Source organism: Ambystoma mexicanum, chromosome 4p (assembly GCF_040938575.1).
Source record: "Ambystoma mexicanum isolate Mex_15411 chromosome 4p, UKY_AmexF1_1, whole genome shotgun sequence".
Classification (NCBI taxonomy): domain Eukaryota; kingdom Metazoa; phylum Chordata; class Amphibia; order Caudata; family Ambystomatidae; genus Ambystoma; species Ambystoma mexicanum.
Genome location: NC_090927.1, coordinates 317870370 through 317891910, shown reverse-complemented (window position 1 = coordinate 317891910; position 21541 = coordinate 317870370).

Below are 21541 nucleotides of genomic sequence, written 5' to 3'. Positions count from 1 at the left end.
ACAGAAAAAATGTCAAGCCTATCACGTCCGCATGGCTAATACAAAAAATATCAAAGACTACCTCAGAAATGTATCTACAGTTGGACTTACCATAAAATACTACCCCATCTTCAGGTCAGGGCTCCAGCCAACCAGACAAGCCAACTAAAGGGTATCAGGACTAGCCTCAAATTGGGCGTGCAGGGTAATATACCTCCACACACCTTTAAAATAACAGAGTAGGTAAGAAATATATAGAGGGAACTTACAACACCGAACAGTTGACCACTCTGTCAAAAACGCCCACTTTTCAATCCCTGCAACCTCAACTAATTTCACACCTACACTCCAAGTCTACCCTTACCAAACCCCTTAAATCAAAGAAACAACCCTTTTTACCTGTTTCTCCCTTATTTTACACACCAAATTTGCACTCACATGAACCGAAGTGCTCCGTTGTGCTGCACCATCAAGTCATCCTGCACAGCTGGGTCATGGCAAATCACCTTTCGGGAGTAGACAGACCTTTAAACAATATGGTATCAGCAGACCTCTTTTTCACTGTGCACGGAAGACTGGTACCCGTACTGAGGTGTCGCAGTTGAGTGGTGCCGACAGAAGACTTCCAACATTTAGGAAAGCCTGAGCTCCTGGCTGGCTCACCAAATTTGTAGGGGCATGCCCCTTATTTAACTCAACCCAAGAGGGCCACCCCTTGAAGAACAAGTGCACATTTTGTACATAAAGCAAATTTATTGTATAATTATCTGTGGAGCAGTAAGATTGTTGCAGCACCAAACTACCCAAGTCTAAAAAAAACACATTAGTTGACATCTTTTATACATTTTTGAAACAGCTAAAACACTCACAAATACTTTATTACAATCTACCCCCGCATGCGATTGAAAATAAAACACTCTTCAAAGAAATCCCATCTTTCTCCAATTCCTACATTTTCATTGGCCTGCTTTATCTTAACTATCATCTTCCGCTCGTAGGTAGAACACACTTCTTCTTAGGATTTGTTGTGGTAGGTCATGACATCATTATTTAGTAAAATATTTGCATGCAAACATAATTCATTACTAGCAATAACTAGCCTTAGTAGTTTAAACCTTAACTCTTGATTTGCACATGGTTTGCATCAATATTCCCAGCGAGATGAGGAAGGCTGGGTAAATAATTTCTCTTTGAGTCAGTGATGCTATCTCATTCCCCAAGTCATTGGTTTCAGTGGAAAATTATAATCTAAATACCCTACTGCTTTATCGCAGATAGCACATCTGCAACTTCTGGTTTCTGATTAGTTAGCCTTGGGCATTGACTCACGCAGTGTTTTACTGATAGCCAAAACAGATAGTGAAACTCCTTTTGTCACATTCCCATTCATCATGAGATTACCTTTGCCATCCATGATATTGATCAAACCATAGAACTCATGGGTAGTTCCCACAGTTGTGCTAACGACAAAGGTTGTGAAGTTACTTATTCATCCATCCCCTGGCTTCTAAAACCTCACAGAATCAGTTACATAACAGTCAAAGTTCACCTTGCAAACAATCCCAACTTCCGAGCATCCAGAGGCATGGAAACTGCTCTTATGAACACCTGTGAAAAACTGCTTGCATCCCTGGATTCCAACTCACCAGCTGTCCTTATCCTTCTTGATCTCTCCTCTGCCTTTGACACAATCAACCACTCCTTCCTCATACAATGGCTCCACAACACCTTTGGTAACTCGGAGCGGGCAGTGGACTGGCTGACCTCCTTCCTAACTGACTGCTCCTCCCAAGTAATCCTGGACACCTTCTCCTCTCCTACTTCCTTCTTCACCTGTGGTGTCCCCCAGGACTCTACCCTCCGCTCTTTAACATCTACCTTACTTAGCTGGCATTTCTCATCTCCCTCTTCTCCCCAAACCTCCAGTGTAATGCAGATGACAAACAACTTTTCTTCAAACTTTCTGCTGATCCTCTTGCACCTTCCATTATTCCTGACTGCCTATCCGGCATCCAGGCCTTGTGCACTTCCAATGATCTCGACCTCTGCTCCCGACTTCTTCCCTTCACTCTGGCCTTCCTCCATAAGCTCTACCCCTGCTCCTTCTTCTGAAACCAGAAACTGTGGAATCATCTTCAAGCCCTCTTTCTCATTCCTCCCTCACACTCAGGACATTGCCAAGAAGTCTCACTTTCAGCTCTTCCTTCTCAAAGGAATTCTCCCTTTTCTCACCTTCCCCCAGTAGTTCAGTGTTACCTGGGCCTTGATTCTCTATAGGCTTGACTATTGCAATAGCCTCCTCCTGAATCTATCTTCTTCCACCATGCAACCCCTCCAGCTAATCTAGAATGTGACAATGAGACTTGTCCTTGGCTTCAAGCCAAGGCACCACATCTCTCCTGCACTAAGAAGTCTTCACTGGCTCCCGGTCACTTCACAGATTAAATTCAAATCCCTCTGGATCATACACAAGGTTGTCTAGGTCCAGGGACCACACTATCTGCAATTCTCTCTTACTAAATATTCCCCCTCTAGTCCTCTGCACTCCTGTGGCACCAACTCATTGTGTGTAAAGTGTTTTGCCAAACAGGGGGCAGGAGGTCAATCGCTTTCCTCAGTAGGCTCCCTTCTTTAGAACAGCATCTCACTCCCTCTTCATCTTGAGCAGGACTTTCGTAAATTCCAGAAGCTCAATTAAAACTTTCCTCTTTACCTCCTCCTTCCCCCTCTATCCTCTGCTAATCTCACAGTTGCTTGTTTGGTGCCCAGGTTCCTTATGCATCCTCGGGTCACTGACGTCCCACACCGAATCTCCTCAAGCTTCTGTCTATCCTTAGCACTTGCCTTGGCACATTCTCCACCCTGGAGGCTCAATTTTACCATACTTTGCACTTCACCAGTTGCTCACCCATGAGCACTCCAGCACCTATCCCATTTCCCCTCCCTTCTGCACTTGAACATTGTGAACACTCACAAGGCATGGTAGGTTCATCTACCCCCACTATATTTAATATTTTTCATGTATTTTATGTTTCTCATCCCCTTACCCGCTCCCTGTTGGCCTGCATGTGCCTTGAAACAGAATGTACTTGCTGTATAAGTACCTAACATGCAAACAATACATAAATAAATTTTGTGGTTTTGATTCATTTGTAAAAGCCCACTATATTGAGATACAAAAACATGGGGAATTCATGATCTCAATATCGTGGGCTTTTAAAAATGTGCATATATGTTTTTACATTTTGGTGGGTTTAACATTTTATCTTCCTGTGTGCGTGCATGCAAGCCAATATCTATCAATTCTAGACAACAGTAACACCAAAAGTAAAATCCCATCCAAAATTAACTACACTTTGATACATATGAAATTGTAACATGGCACCCAGTTCGCCACCATCCCAATTAACAATACGGCGCCCACAACATGAACACCTCATAATTTTGTAAACCTTTCCTAACCATCCCAACAACATGGTAAGCCAACAAACCATATCTTGTATTTTAGCAGCAGCAACAGCTTGCAGAAAAGCTGGGAGTGGCGTGGCTACTGGACCTAAGGCTACGCTGAGTTAGGACACAGGCTGGTGCTTCTGACTGTGTAGCTGGGTCAACTCACCTTGAGCAAAACCATTGTGTTTGTCGCAATCCTGCACAAAGGGCTTACTATAATCCATCATACCTAAATGCCAACCTGCTGCAAATTCTGCCCTAGTGGTGAAAAAGGCATCTTCTGCTTCCTGAGTTCATAGCAGAGGCTCTGGGTCCGTGGTTGATTTGTGCATGAGGTTTTGAAGGGGCTTAACTATAGGACCCACTTTCTGCAGTAAATGATCACCACGATGAACCCATATACCGATCAGTTAACAACAGAAGAGAGCACATAAATATGCGAATGCGGGACGGGAGGCTGTTTTCTTCAGCCTAGTCCCGGTTCCCGCATCGTGCTACGCACTAACCAGGTAAGAAAGCATAAATTATTCTGTGTAGTGATTGAAGATTACAGGATAGGGACTTGATATTCAATTGATTCCCTTTCCTTCAAACCTCCTTTCAGATTGAGGAGAGAGAGGTATCATTAAGGAGGCTAACAGATTGAGAGCTAAGATTCTACCAGGGCATTTAACACTCAGAACGTAGGCCTTCCTGTTGAAAAAGTTATTAAGTGCATATTTTTTTTATGAATTATGATACACATGTAAGCCATTATATGCACTGAAGGTGAAATATATCTCTTTCAGTGTTCATCCCAGGTACTTGATCCTGTGATAACATAAAGGGCTCTGAGAGACAAGGACACCAGTCAGGTTAATGCAAGCACACTGAGCACTCTGTAAGCGGAAAGTTATGCTTTGGAACAGTAGACATCATTAGAATAATTTCTTATACAAAACTATGTCTAATTATTGGTATCACCTACACCTGAAGAAGGGGCATCCAGTCCGAAACATGTAGTGAGGTGTCCCTCACAAGCACCACACTGAGGGAACTTAGGTCTAGTTGGTGTGGTACCACTTGTACTGTGACACCAAGCTGTATTCCATTGAGTATCATCTTTGGTAAACTACATTGTTCATAAATTGAATAGTTCATTGAGAAAAAGAAACTCTTCTGTGAAGTGTACTTAGGAGAGAAATTTCAATATTTGTTTCTTTGAATAATGTTTTTTTAAAAGATGAATAATATAATTGATTTTCAAAGGTTTTGTTTATTACCTGAACTGAATTGTCGTTATTTAATCAAAATAAACGTTGATATCCATCAAGGAAGAGGCTACTACGTGAACTGGAGTGTCTCTCATCAAGGTTTTTGATGAATACAAGTTTCACTATGATGAACCCTCTCATCTGCTTTCTGGTTTGGGGCTTGAGGACTTTCTGGATCGCTGCAATTAGGGATATAAGTCTTTCACCTGTTGAAATCTCATGGCCCCGGTATCGCACACAGGGCAGACACAACTTTAATTTGTCTTCCGATGACTTGTGAACCTTTTCAGCGAGCGCTATCAACAGAATGAGAGAGTCTTCCTCACATGCGTCCAAGGAGGGGGAGACGAATAGCAGATTATCTATCTACTGCACCAGCATCGACCCTCCTGGTAACTGAACTGACTAAGATCTCTCTTTAAATTGGGGAGAATAGGATAGAGCTATCTACGTATGCCATTGGAAGATGAGTGAATGTATACTGTGTGTATTTATGGGTAAATGCAAAAAAATACTGGCTGTCAAGGTGAATAGGTATTGAAATAAATGCTGAACACAGATCTACACAGAGAAGTATTTGGCTGAGTAGGGAATGCATGATAGGATGGTTGTCATCTTAGGTGCAATGGGAAAAGCTAGCAGCACAGCTGCATTAATTGTGGACAGGTCCTGAATAAAATGATAAACCTCTTTACCTGGCTTCTGTGTGAGCTTGAACTATTGCAGGGACTAAACGTTGATACAATATTGTTGGAGAAGGAATTGTATTACAGGGCAAATGCCTTCTTAAGCCTGTCGGGAAATAGGGTATGGAGGTACACATGGCAGGAGTTTGACAGGATTTAGATTCATTTTGACAGGCTCAGCAATGAGTATGTAACCAGCGTCATTTTCATGGGTTGACCATAAATTGGGCGGGACTTTGTCCAACCATCACTGTTGCATACAAGGAGCATCAACCCTTTCTCCAGGGTTTGAATAGGTAATTTCTTGTAAAACCGCCAGTACCTCATGCTCCCTGTGAGATGCAATGTCAAGGTATATGCCATTGGGGAACAGTAAATAGAGCTATTTAGTTTACAAAATAAAACCTAGTCAAATAGATTCACAGCAGCAAGAATGATCAATTGCCAGAAATTGGACCTAGCATTACCATAAGTAGGTTAGACACAGGTGGGATATTGGCATAGCCCCTACACCTACAGCATTAACAATTTCATCAGTATGCATCAACCGTGGAAACTCACAGGTTTTTAATGTGCAGCCTGATGATTCCATGTCAACCCGACATCTTTTGACCAGCAATAGCACACTCAACATACGGGCCAGCAAAAACAATCAGTATGAGTGATGAAACCAGTTCAGACCTCTTTGCAATCCTTAGCATCATTCTAAAGTGATGTTTGTGTTGGCTGGGACCTAGTCATTCTGCTTGGTGCGGTTGGATGCCCTCCTCGACTGTCATACTGAGGCGGATGTGGGCACTCAAATTTCCAGTGTCCAAACTCTGCAGTAATTACACTGATCACTGAACATGTTCAAGTAATACCTCTCAGCAGTGTGCCCTGGTGTCATGATCCATGCCCCTGACCCCCTCAGGTATAACAGCCCCCTGGCCGCAGTGAGGCTAAAGCCCTTCCACTGGCCCCAAGGGCCTTAAAACTCCATCAGAAACATACATGGTGTCAGTCATGGCGCCTTTGGCGCCAGGCTCATTATCAGGAATAAAGCAGTACCAGTTTTGGACCTTAATCCAACATGGAGGCCTATTACACAGCTCAGTTCTTTAGAACCAAGCCATGCGGTCTAGTGTTTTGGGTGTGGCTGGGCCTGAAACTACTTGGCCTGGAACTACTTTACCTGGGCTATTTAAACCACACCCAAACAGCAGAACATGCTTTGTGTTATTCTGCCCTCCTGCAGCCTAACACTCACCGTGTCCAGCCCCTGCTCATCTACTTCTCCGGCGTCCCGATCCTGAAGCCCTATATCCAGATTCCATTAATAACCTGGAAGAACAGGAACAGCATTAGCGAGCAAGAACACTTACCTGTGAAGTAACCAGCCTTGAATCCATCCTGCGCTTTGCTTACCTCGCCCATCTCCGGAGTTCGCCGCAACCTGCAAAGGTAAAGAAACAAGGACAGCATTAATAACAATTCTTACCTGGGCAAGCAGTGAGTCCTGGCAGCACCCTGCGCTTCTATTACCCTGCCCTTCTCTGGGTTTCACTGCAACCTGTAAGGGAGAAGGAACAAGGTCAGCATTATCAAAGCACTTACTTGGGCAAGCAGCGCTTCGATCGCTCATCACTCCGGAACATCACCACAACCTGTACAAAGAAGAGAAGAGAACACAGGTTAGCAATTAACACCAATAAACAGTGCAGCACTGCACGCATCAATAACTCACTGTGGTCTTTGCCATCGGCGAGGCAACTCTGAGATCGCAACCATCCTTGTGAAAAAAAAAAGAGACATTGTTAGGGAACAGCGTAGTGAAGCAAGACGCCGAGAAGACAGAGAAAATTGAGGGAAAGAAAGAGACAGAATAAAGACATAAAAGACTTTATAACTCACCTGGAAGACAGCAAGCAGTGTTGGAGTCACAGCCTGTCTGGACCCGACATAAGGGCACATGGACCAGTGAAGCAACTAGGTCCACGGAATGCCCATACCAACTATGTGTCCCTGCACAGACATGAAGGACGGAGAGTTCAACGCACAAAAACCTAAGGCGCTACCCAACGTCTGGCACATAACCAAGCAGAGAGGGGTCGGGATAGCACTTAGACCTCCATCCAGTATCATGTGGCGCCCCCGTGGATACTAGGTGAGCGTAAAACCTGGTTCATGTGATTGGGTTGCTCCTCTCCCTTTTCCCTGTCCTCGCCATCACCCTCCTGGTGTGGGGTGGACCCCTCCCCTTCCTTTGGAAATTGCAAACTCTGTATCTCCAACACCATACGTTTGGCTTCAGTAGTTTCTTTCTGTCTTTCGCTCTTTTCATGGAAGCTGTGCGGCTAGTAAAATCTCTACCAAAGCCTTTCCTTCCCACCGTATTGCCTTAATTCCACCAAATACCTTAAGTCGCAAACCCATAACAAACTGAGCCACCACAGCTTGAGGCACTATAATGGCTGCATCAACACTACAAGAGTATTGTTCAAAACATTGTTCCAGGCGATCAAGATATTCTGCAGGATTTTCACACTTGGCTTGCAAGCCTTCATCTTAGACCATTAAGATTTTCCAGGACAGATTTCAAGGATAGTTTGTACCAGCCTATCAGTAAATGTTTTCATGCCCAGGGGTTGAAAGGATCTTCAGCTGATCAGTTGCAGTGCTCTTTCTGTTGTGTAAATGTATCTGTGGGCAGCACTGCTCGCAACAATTGATTCAAATCGACACACGCGGGTGATAGTTATCTATTATATCCTAAAGCGCCTCTTGGAATGGATCTTAAAGGGATCTTCTGCTATCTTTGTGAATTTCTTAACAATATTGAACAAAAGAGTGGTTCTTGAGGGGGAATGTACAGTAACTATGGTATCACCATCTCCAGTAAGCTGTCTGATTGGGAATACACCAGTACTGGTATTGGCTGTTAAATTCGGGAACCCTTCAAATGTGGATGACATGGCTGAGGCAGGTAAATTAAAAGGTTTGGAGATCTGAGCTTGTTTTTCAGGGGTGAACGGGTCGACCATATGGTTTATTCAGGTGGACTGCTGATAGGTTGGCGGTTGGGTAGAGTCTGGCCTAGCCGGTTGGCGCTTAAGTGCAGCATTTAAAATTGCAAAATTGGAAGTACCCAGAATATCTTCTGGATTTTCCTTTTGCGGGGCTCCCCTTGGATTACAGGACATAAACATTTGGACCCGCCTTTGTGGCCGGTACTTCTAGGTAAGAGTACACGGTTTTCAGGAATTTAATTTGCTCCTGGTGAATTTCTTAAATGTTTTTCAGTGCCAGGGTCCTGGACTCAGTCTGTCCTTTAGTAGCTTTGGTATATCAGTCTAGAAATCTGTCCTATTGCCATTGGTGTACACTTGCACCTATCTTTTCTAATGCCGTAAGAAGGTTTGTCCGCTTATCTAAGTCAAATGTGCCTTCCTGAGGGAATGGTCTAGGCGACTCATTGTGTTTATATTTGTGCCTTTTATCCAGGTACTTACAGGCTCTGGGCGAGTAGTGAGTAACCATGAAGTGAGCTGGACTTCTTTTGGAGGAGGTGGCATTTATCTAAGCTGATCTGAGCCCATTCTCACAAGGGTAAGACAAGGTATGACTTATTACAGATCATGGTCCATTCCTACCTCTGTCTGCATCAGGACGCTATCGTATCCCGGGGCTGGCATATCTGATACAGCTCATGGCCGACCGCTCTGCCACATCTTTCCAGAGTCTCGGGGCTCACCACCTGACCTCCATTCCTACCCCATACAGACATTTTAGTGGCACTCGCAGGTGTTGGCCAGATTCAGATGACTGCTGGTTCACAGCCTATGTCTGCCGTTACTCTACTGATTATGCAGAGGGGTATTTCAGCTTGTTCCAGAGACTTAGGTTGGTGAGAGTCAAACACCAGATGCATTTTCGGTAGAAACACAGCCTGCTACATCATTCATGTTAGGATACAGGAAAGTGTGAAAAATAAAGCAGTGTTGCAACTGAGTTGAACATTTAGGGTTTTAAGTGTCAAGGTAAGGGTTTAGAAAGGACAACCATATTTTCTTCACACTTACACAAAACACATCCATCCTAATCTCTGATCCATACTACACTATTCTGACCAGCACACATGTCTCATATTCTCTTAAGTCAGTAGGGAGCATGGATGCACTGCTTTTACTTTGTATTCTAAACTGCGGTGGTCAACCACTTTTACTTTTCTTATTGAGATAAACAGTTCTGTAGGCAGGGTACCTTCCCTCCTTATCCTTGAATGATTACAACAGTTTTCAGATTTCTAAATTCTTTAACCTGAGACAAACATTTACCCCAACCCGTTTCAAACAATACTATACAAGACTTGACAATACACTGGTGCAATTACCTGTGTTCACCAACCCCCCCGTTTTCGGTTGGCTCATCTTTTGCATCTGCTCTGTCCATCTTCCTCGAGTCTCCGGGTGCTCTGACCAGCTCTACCCTTTGACAGAAATGTCTCTCCTGGGCCCGCAGGGATCACTGGGAGGTGTGGCTGGCAACCCTCCCAGTGGGAAGGAAGTGCCCGGACCTGGTTACCTCAGAGACTATGGGCCTCATTACACGGACGGCGGTAAGGGTTAACGGTCACCGTTAATGGCAACGGTGACCGTTAACCCTTACCGCCGTACTACGAGGTCCCTTTGCGGGTTGGAGGATTTAACGCCTGCTTCGTGCAGGCGTTAAAATCCAACCCGCTAAGGGACCTCGGAGCTAATTACGGCACCGCAAAATTGCGGTGCCGTAATTAGCGCCTTCCCCATTTCCATAGAGCCCTATGGGGCAGAAATGGGAATGGGGAAGGGCAATGGCGGAAAGGGGATTTACCACCCCTCCAACCTTGGAATGGGGCGGTAAATCCCCTTTCCGCCAAGGCGGTGCCGGTATTTTACCAGCATGAGCCATGGCGCTAATAGCGCCATGGCTCACCGCCTACCGTGTAATGAGACCCTATGTACAATGAGGTTATGCACCACTGAGAACCCTACAGGAGGGCTCTCTGTGAAGAAGAGGGGATGTGTAGAGTTGGCTTCCTCAAGCTTTTTTTTTCTTTCTTCCTTCCATTCGTTCTTTATTGTTTTCCTTCTTGGAGTATGATTTTTCTTCTCTGTATTTGTCAATTTTCCCCCCTTTTCCCTCCCCCCTTGTTTTCTCCCTGTTTTTCTTTTTTTGTAATTCTTTTTCCAGTGTACTATCTTTTTCGCCATCTTACTCTTTTTCCCTCTCTTTTGCCACATGACAGGGCGGCTTTACAGATGCTTTTATTGCACCTTGTGGGATGACTGAAACGGATCTGTGTGACCGGGTTGCTTCTGATGCAGTTTATTCCTGATGGGGTTACTGCACCTGATTGGTGTGATTACCCTGAGGAGTTGATTACGTTTAATTGGGTAAATAATCCACAATGGTATCATACAGCGTAGGCCCATTTAAGCACTAGGTATTTGGAAGGTGGGATATGCGGCCAATCCTGTGAAAACAGGCATTTCTGTTAATCTGCAATTCTTTTCCCTTCACTTATTACTAGGCGAGAGTCAGCCCTTAGGTTTTTCCATTTCTACATTGTGCATTTCTCACAAGTAGGCAACTCAGAAAGTTGCATCCCCTGCGCTCTTTTGGGTTGTGCCATTTTTGCGTGTCTGGCCCTTAAGATGTAAATGAAATGAAAAGTTGTGAGGCGCCATGAGGAAGGAGTTCGAGTCAGAGAAAACGCGAGAGATGGAGGGAGAGAGAGAGAGAGAGAGAGAGAGAGAGAAAGAGAGAGAGAGGGAGAGAGAGAGAGAGAGAGAGAGACCTCAAAACACTATAGATAGTCCGAATATTGTTTCTTTTTATTTAACAGAAAGCAGCATATGTGCACTTACGCTTTACCCTTGGAGGGATTTATCGCAGTGTTCGAGGCAAGTCATTAAACATGATTGACGATGGCTGGAGGTTATTTGGCAGATGGGTAGAAAGGCATGTCAGAAATGAAAAAAGGGAACAATAATTAAAATGCTATCCCTATCATTTATTCATTGTCTGACTTGTATATGCGTTTGTAAAATGAGCAGAGGTTGCAATTAGCTATTCTGCTAGGTTAAAACCTTAGGGCAGTAAGTGTTCGTTTTGAAGTCTCTCAATATTTTCTTGTCAGGATTTAAACCCTTTATTCGTTTAGGAACCTTAATAGAATGCCATGTAATGACTGCAACAGCTGGGCACAGGGTATCCCTTTTAATTGCCAAAGTGCGGCATAATGAGCTGCCTGCTTGAGCCAGGCCATTAGGGTCACATTCGGCCAGTCATGGCTTTTTTTGGCAACAGGTCTTGTCTCGCGTGAAGGGACTTGTCTCGCGTGTTCTCTTCAGTTTCCACCTGCATGTCACAGAATACCTGTTATTCTGTCCCTGTAGTCAGTTGATGGGTTAGGGGCTTGCCTCGCCCACAGGTAGCATTTCTCAAGTGTGGGACCCACAGGAGGGCAGAATCCATTTGGGCAATATAATGAGTACCATTAAATTGGGTAATAATACCTGTTGTGTCAGCTCCTAGGAGTATAAGAAAATCAACATGAAACGATATACAAGAACAGGAATTATGATTGCATTACTGCTAACCAACTATATTCCAGCTTCAAATTAGGTAACTCGAGCTGCTCGAAATTGATCATGTTAAAAAAAAAAAAGAATATAGCCCTTAATTTTACACCGTCAGATCCCTTCTTTCTTTTTTTACCTGGATTTTTCTTTTTAAATGTGGGTAACACTTTCAGACCACCCCCCCCCCCCCGCCGCGCCCCGCTGGTGAGTTCTAATGCTCCACACACCCTATAGGAGAACCCCTCTTTCTTATCTGCTGCCCTTACGTTCCTAATTTCTTATGCTTCGACATTTGCTCCTCTCAACCATCTAGTCTTACCACCCTTACCCACACACTACGAGTCACCTCTCCCATTTCCCACTGAGCTGATTACCTCTCACCTTCCTGATGACGCAGTCTTTCTGCAGTTTCCCTATGCATCCTGTCACTGGCGGCCATCATGGATTGGGAACTTTGCTAGTATATACCTAAACAAAACGAACGTGCTCTAACTCCGAGTCTCATCAAAATGTAGTTCGCCATGAAATAATTAGTAAGGTAAACCATCAGTTGTGCCAACCTCCAGGTGTGTATTTCTTGGTGTGCTCCTTTTTATTATGTTTATATTTGATACTGAAACCCCAAAGTGATTTTTTGCCATAAAGTGAGGACAGACTGTCCCTCAGTGGAAGTAGGAGCTACCATTTTCCACCTCACCTCCTGGATGTTGGTACATCTGTGCAGTTATTTCCATTAAGTGACTGATCCGGCTGGTGCAATCGATCTCTCAATATTCTTGTATAGTCCAACATGTGTCTTTCTACACCATGCCTATTTCATCCTTTATGCATTTGCTTCAATTTGTTTCAAGACCACTGACATTGTGTTTGTTCAAATTTCACTTCACTTGGGGCAGAAGCAGCCTGACCCAGTGATCCTGTCAATGTATTGTGTGGGTTTGCTTTTAATAGAGGAGTCAGCATGGGCACTATTCTAGATTCAACAAATACAAGCTGGGGTACCGGGCATTGCTCGTGTCCCGATCAAGTGGTGCCTCGTGTGCCCGGGAGGATATTGTTCTTGTCCTCTTGTCGGCAAGTCTTGCTTCAGTTTGCTCTGGTGTCTCATGTGCCCTGAAGGATGTTGCTCTTGTCCTCATGTCAGCAAGTCTTGTTTCAGTTCGTTCTGGTATCTCATTGACAAGTGCTGTGGTTTGTTGTGGTGTTTCAGAAGCTCTTGATATTGATTTTCGCTTTCCATCAGATGGAGCTTTTCCGATTGATGTACATTTCTTGTGCAGCATGTTTCAGCCACTCAATGGCTTCAGCACATTTGAGAAAATGTCCAAGAAAGATTTAGCGATTGTGCTCTCTTCTTGTGAATGAACGTACTAAACTGTAACCTTGCCATTTCCATGTGTGGAGTGGCGTGATAAAAAGATCATTTTTTTTTTAAATTCCCTTTAAAATTGCTTTAATAAACACTTTCAAACTGTATACAGTAGTAATACATTTGAAAGGAATAACCAACACATCGAACGTTTTCCAAATGTTGCCTCCTTCTAGTACCTACTGTAGTGAATCGGGTGAGCATCAGTAAATGAGGGTGTTCACCAGCAGTAATGAGGAATCCATGCAAAATTTGGTAGACGTGGGTTCAACGGTGTGGAATTGTATTGCCGGACAAACATACACACACACATCCAACATTTTTTTTAGCATATAATACTTCTGCATCCAAACATAGAATTCAATCTTGCCCCAGACAAAAGAGGAATCCATGCATAATTTGGTAGACGTTGGTTGAACTGTGTGGATTTGTATAGCCTGACAAACATACACGCATATATACATACATACAGCTTTATACATAAACATGTACATTTTTGTAGATATGTGTAGATCTGTGTTTTAGCTGACCAAATAGGGGATGAGCTAAGAGAACAGCTGAGGATTAGTGTTAGAAATATCACATAGGTGCATATCATTTCATGTGAGTTAGACACATTGGTAGTCTAATTGTGAGGGGACCTGTCCTTCTAGAGAAGTCCAGGGTTGTCAGCCACTGAATATATTTTCTCTCATATTTCAAGCAACAGCACCGCCGCTTCGACTGATTGCCCACAAGCTGAACAGTGCATCAAAGAATATTTAGCGCCTTCCACAAACAAATAAAGACCGACACATTTTTGGCAGTACGCCTGGTGTGCACCACAATGAAGGGTTCAATATATCAATGAGGCATCAATCTACACCTTGTGATTATTTGGCTCCTACCAAGTCATTGTTTGTATTTGTGTATGTTTTGTGGTTTACTGTTTCAGTGACCATCATCTTGGAATTTCCACTGCACAGAGAGCTTCTAAATTGAATGAGTGAGTGTGGCCCAGTGGGCGCCTGTAGTTGTACTTAATTGGTGTTGTATGCATTTGATAGGAACAAAGTTGTGGGCTAACATAGTGCGGTCTCACTGATGGCTAGTCTTGTACTTCACGCTAAGGTGTCCATGGAAAAACAGTGTTGGCAGCTCTCAATGGACACATTCTAGTTCTAATTAGAAGGTCAGAGCATATGGGTTGAGGATTAAGTGTGGCGCATGTTTTGCCCTTAACCTTATGCATATTGCAGATCATCCCTGATCTAAGATGGTTATCTTTTACCCAAAGCATGGTTTTTGAAGGAGTGCATTAGCTGCAGGTCACGAGAGCCTCAAAGCGAGAGTCGAGCCTGGCAGCAATATGTACTCACTAGAAAGACTAGCATAGAGTATTCCATGATGCCAGGCGCCTCTCAGCCCTGTGTTCTGTATTCCCCTAAAATGATGGATTGGTAATCAGTGATTGCTAACCCCTGAGTAGGTGCACAGTAGTAGCGACGATGCAGTTGGAGTGGCATGAGCAGTTGCAGTGCCTGCAGCTACCAGTGAACACATTTGTTCTGTTTCTACTCTGCAGAGCCTCACTCTAAAATGTATTGCTGGAGCGCAGCATCACGCCTGGCAAGTGTGCAAACTCAACCTGTACAGTCCTGCCGGTTATCGCTGCTCTTTACTCTGTGCACAAGAAGTCACCGGACAGCCACCCACACCCATCTGTAAATATTGACTTGCTTTTTGTACTTGGTATTCTCTTCATGAAGAGTAGCCAGGCTTCCCAGTTCATCTGGATTTCCATGGGTGGGCGTTATCCCCCTGTACTACTTGCAAAGTAAAAATAAGGAACTACACACCATAATCATACTCCACAAAATCGTGACTAGACATTGGGAACTTCAAATCATGACCTATGCACAGGGCTCTAGTCGAGGGTACACGTGGGTGGACCAGATCCCCCTCACCTTTTTAGATGGCACCGTGATATACTAATTTCTGGTGTCACCACATGCAATTGTTATGTCAATGAGTCTGCCCCCTTTTTTTTCTTAGGACTGGACCTCTGCCTATGCAAGATAAAAATACTGCTGTACTGGTACAAGCTTCACGTCCTAATAAATGATTGGACATTTTTTTTTTAAAAGACTTAAAATGTTCGTGAACAGCGCGCCTGTTCAACCTATCCGCAAGCAATGGAATGTGTGTGCTGTCTAATGCGAAGGAAGACGGATGTGATGTGTGACTGCACCATCTTTTAAAAATGCGCGTACATAAACAGAAAGGGGTGTCCAAAGGATATACTACGTCGGCGTACTGCTTGGAAACGAGATAATACATGGTCGTAGAACACACAAGATGTTCGGAATGGGTGTAAATGAATAAAAAGGGAGTGTGTGAAGGACAGAATAGCGGCCCGTATTGGGCACAGTCAAAATGGTGCCATCCGTAGAACAGGCACGGTGGCCGGCAAGTTTGTAGGCAAACAAAATGGAGTTGTCCTAAGGACACTGGAACTGTCCGTACAGTGAACATAGCATGCGTGCACATGCGCAGTACAAACATAAGGATTGCGAACATTGTACCTGTTCCTAACTGTCCGTCTCACTTGTGTCACACTTTGAAGTAGTTTGAGAACCCGAACACTGTCCGTAGGACACTTGTGCGCATGTTTGATTCTTTGCATTTGCTGTCCAGGGGACTTTCATTACGGGGGCGGATGTGTTGAGGACATCATCTTGTGACCGCACCTACGCTGAGCGTGGGGACTAGTTTCCGCAGTTTGTGTGCTTCCGCAACACTAAAAATGAACTTGTAGACACAAGGCAAAGTATTGTGGAGTGTAAAAATGTAATTTCACACATCCCAAACAATAGGCCACCTCAGGAGTTGCTGTGTAAAATGTGTGTACCGCTTTGTAGGGATGAAGACGGTCACGAGGCACAGCCCTGCACCCCTACAAAAGGCCACACCCCCGAGCACATCTTCATTGTCCTTCTAGCTATAGCAGATTGAGGTAAGTTGCCTTTACTGCTGTAGTGACCAAAAGGAAACTAATTGGTATGGCTTCCATGGCTGCTGTTGGGTTATTAGCCTCTGCACCGCCCCCAAACCCGCCACCACCTCACCAAGGGCCTGCAGAGAGATATATGGATGAGGATGTATAGATTGAGGAAGAAGAGGAGGAAGAGAATGAAGTGGATGAACTCCGCACTAGGAGCACTCGGCCGGAGTCGTGGGTGTGGTGGTTGTTTCCGTTTATGGGAACGTACCAAAAGCATGTGCGTACCTGGTGAAGTGTAACCAGTGTGATGTGGTGTTGAGTCGCGGGAGATTTGGAGCGTACAGTTTTGGTACGACAACCATGAAGTGACACCTCCCTTCGTTCCACACTGCGGACATTCGCAAGGTGGTGCCATGTGAAGAGCGTAGTCGTTTGAGTTCCTCCACAGCATCCTCGGAATCCGATCCTCCCACCACAAGAGACACTCTTGTGGGGGAGCGCCTCCCTCCAGCTGCTTCACAAGCCATTTGCAATGCTGTGGACCCTTACCTTTCAAAGGTTATAGTAGTGTGCACGTATTGTGACGCAGTACTCTGCAGGGGGGAGAGTTTTCGAAGTGCTTTTGAGGCTGCAGTCACCGAGCACCAGAAGATTTGCTCCTTACCTAAATAAAGATCACCCTTAAGATTTCTCTGTTCAGTTGCCCTTTCTTATCCCCGTGGCTGGTGTCCCTTCCTTACCCTCCTCTCGCCTCTTCTCCTAGTGTGTCGAATGCTGTTAATCAATGAACGTAAAAACAACAACAATTACAGAAAAGGCTCTTTTCAGAGCCGCCTTTCTCAGTGTAACAATAGAACCATGAAGTGAAGGCCGTAGACCCCTGCGGAGTTCAGCAAAAGTTTGCAGACAGTCGTAGACGGGAAAAAGGGAGGGTGCAAGCGGAGCAAACGCAATAAAGTGTACGTTGGGAGTAAGTGGCGGTTCTGAAAAGAGCCTTTTGGTGGTGTGTTGTGTGGGTTAAAAACAGTGAATTGGGGAAAATGGATTGTCAGATAGGTTAGTGTGATTGCAAAACAGGGCGCAATGCATTTTGTAAATTGTGAAGAAACATCTGATTGCCAGCATATGTGAGGTGGACTCCATCTCTGCGGAAAATGAAACTGCTATGAAACAAAATGTTTTCATTGTGGAAAGAGGACATACGAACATCTCTTATTAAAAAGGCACACACAGCCTTATTTACATTGCGTCTCGCTTTCTCCATTTGTGGACCAAATGCAGAAGAACGCAACCATATTTGTATTTGGGCAATACAGGAAAAAAGTATTTGACAATTTGGAAACATGTCCATGAGCTTCGCAAGTCCTTCCTTCATGGCAAATTGTAAAGAAATTCCAGATACATGGCCTAAACTGTTTCCTCCACAATGAATGATGAGTATATCTGGAGGATGCTCTGTCTGTAAAGTAACACAAAGAGGTACCAAGTCCAGCCATCTCATGCCACGCACACCATGCCAGTGCACTTCCGCATGTAGAAATCTGAGATTTGTAGATAAACTGCAGCTTTCTGCATGCACCTTCAACCAATGTATCCATGAGTATCCCGCAATCCACATAATCTGTTTCCGAGCATGGAAAGCTATGGCTGTGTGGTGTCCTGTGAGGGAGAAGACGGTCTTACTAAAGTACGTCAGTCAGAACACACCTGAACTTTATGGACCAATCCCTAGCTCTGCTCATTCTCATTTAAATGCGGCTCCACCCTTCAATGTGGTGATATGTGCTGGCTGTTAACTACCGCCATGTTCGTGGACATGTACAGGATCAGAGCGTGATGACGGTACATTAAAGTACTATTCCCCTTTTTCCCCTTTAAGGTAGGCTCTGAAAAGAGCCGTTTTTTTTAAATTTTTGGCCACATATTTTACAGACATGTGGTATTTTATGTATTTTTTTGTATTTTTTGTCCTTGCTTTACTCTTGCAAACATTACAGAACCTTCTCTAAAGCAAGCCTTATGTTCCAAAAGAACATCGCATTTCCCAAAGAGGATAGCGCAACACCATCTCCTTCAAAGTAAGGCGCATTGCTTGGAGCAATGTTATCGTGGCTACAAAAAAACATACCAACTCGTAGCATGAATGCACGCATGCCGCGATTGATGATGCACCTCCCGATGCTTTGATCTGGACAGAAAAAAGAAGTGTTGTTCCATTGTAGTTCCATTGTAGTCTCGGGAATAAAGCAGAAAAAATTACTTTCGATGTTGGGAAGATGGTCATGAGTGCTTCAATCAACTGTGACAAATCTGCCAACAAAGTACGTGAAGTCAGGTATCCCAAGTGGCAAGCACCGTAGTGCAAAATTACCACATGAGGAGTGGTCATTCTACGCATGTCTCTGCAAACTTGCAGAATTGCCGCAGCATTAGCATCAGTGTCAGTGCTCCACACCACCTCCACTCCTCACACATCGAAATGGTGTGCCACATGCCTACTCTCGGCATAGTGTTGTAAGCCTTGCACAAAAATGTCTCCAAGCAGCAAAACCCTGACCCTCTGCACCTCTGCCATTTTCAGTGTGCGCACCTTCTTTCGACACAAAAGAGTAATGTGAACATCTGATTGGCTGATGCCTACAGTCGTCTTTCCATGCAGGATTTGCTGTAGAATCCTGTATGTGACACGCCCTACCAGCGGACAAGCGTTGCCTACGTGCAGCACGGAACTCTTACCCAGTCCTTCCACCCATTCTACAGCGGTACCAAAGTGAGTCCCTCATTGGACACAACTAAGCGGGCACACAATCATCCACCAATCACATAGAACATCGCTAATTTTAACTCCGTCATCAACATTGCGCACTTCAAAATTACTGTCGATGATTCTTAATGGAAATCACATACCATTGCAAAGCACCTACTTCACAAGCTACTGTACAAGGATTGCGAATTTCTATGTAAAGCTCCATGCATGTCCACATGCATCAGTATAGTGTACAGGTATGTACATTTTAATCAGAGTACATGTGGAAGCCTTATGATTTAAAATAGACAAAATAATGCCGGTAAATTTCCGTAGGGAACACATAACAACGCTCCCCCTTTCAAAGTGCAAGATTGCCGATTTATCATTAACAAATTGCATGACTGCTTACTGTCTTCTGCATAACCTGTACATACGTTGCAAACATGCCTATTTAGCATAGCTCTCAACCATTTTTGTCTGAAAGGCGGGTGAAATCAGCCGATTTTGTTTTTGGTGAGTGAGACGCCCATTAGAATGAATGGCCGTGCAAGAGGCTTGGCAGGTGAGTCTGCCCTTTACAAGGGCAGTGACACCTGCTAAAAGCGTGTGAGTTGAGAAGTATAATTTAGGGCAGACCTCAATTTTGTATGTGAAAATGTCGGAGTTCTGTACTCTGTACTGCCAACAGTAATGCTACTTGCAATGCGATCGTACGAGAATAGTAATCGCTCCCGATTGTGGTGCTGACATATCCTTCGGAGGGTCTCCCGATTTCTGGACATTGTGCTTTCCATTAAGAAGTACAAAATGTTTGCACATGTACTACTTTGCCCTATCGCTTACAAACCTCTCTCCTATGCATAGTACACTTTGTAAAGAACAAGGCATTTGCAAACCCTTAAAAAATGTAGTTATTTTGAAGGACTTTCAAGTTCCATATTGAAAGTAGTATGCAAAGACTGCACTGAGAGAAGTGAAATGTGCACGTGGACTGGGTTGAAATATGAAAGTTGAATCCTCTGAAGAAAGAAGTACAAGTAAAGTCTGCATTATCATGACGGCTGCAAACACACAAAGTAATTGATATTGTTTTTTTAATTCACAGTGAAGACTACTCTCCTGAGAATCAACAGCATCTGCACTGCAGATGACATATCCGAAGAAACCTGGTCATCTTGCACCAAAAAGTAAGTACAGTACAACCTTAATATTGTAACTACTCCTTAAAGAGGCTGCATGGGTTATTTGTTTATTTTGGGCACCAAAGGAAGCATTCATTTGTAAACCATTCTACCTACAAATATCCATTTATTGAACAAAGAATAACAGGTGGAATGGCTGACAAATCCCTGTGTGTTTGGTACTGAAATAACATAGGAAATCCCTAGAAGGTTAGATTGTGAAAATAAGTTGTGGTAGCAAGTTTTTGGCATTTCGGTTATTAATAATGGTTCTCGTCTCAAGTAGGGCACTTTGTACTCTCATCTAAAGCACATTATACTAGTATACAAACAGTGAAGTAGCCTTACCAAATGATAGTTAGAGGTCACTCTGCGTTGACACACCATGCCAAAGAGCTTCCCCATCACACTTATGCACACATGCACACAGCACACATACATTGGACAACAGACCAAAGTATACTTTTTTTTCTCAACAGACGCCAAAGAATGCCTACCAAAAAGCAGCTCCGTAGAAAGGAACGCAGAATTAGAGCAAATAAAAATAAAGGTGCCCAATGTAAGCATCCACCTGTTGTAGAGTTAGTGGAGAATCTTGGTACAAACCACCTAATGCATTTGGGTAACATAATAAAAGAAGTCTCAACTAATGAAACTGTACCTCCTCCATCAAAAAGTGTCACAAAACCGTGAAATGCTGTCAGAAAAACATCTGCCTGTACAGCTAACAATGTTCCTAATAATCCTGATAGTGTAAGAAGAACCCATAGTAAAAAAAGTATTTTAGCAAAAATGTTTCGTCACAGAGTCCTTCAGAATCTACTGAGAAGAGGACCAAAATCATCCTCAATCCTTAAAACGTACCGCAGAAAGTTAATTCTACAAGCACATTCGTGGACAGAGCAATCCTTCTCAAAAGGAAGTTGTTCATATTAGTGTTAAAAGGGATGAAAGCACTAACAAAACTAAGTACCAAACTACAAATGAAACTCAGCAATAAACGGAATGTGAACAAAAATAATTTTTTGCATGTTTGTGCTGGTGAATGGAGTCACACAACAACCATAGAGCCATATTTTAAAAGAAGCATACAAACAAAATCAGACAAACACAATTGCCATCCATAGCAGTGGATGAGGGTATGAGAAAATCAATACTACTATCATGGAACAAGAAACACTACTTACAAAACTATCTTCCGAAAACTCAGAATTACCTCTCGATTCAGCAGAACCACACCGTCCAGTATACAAATGGCCGTGCACATCAATGTGTGCCATTCC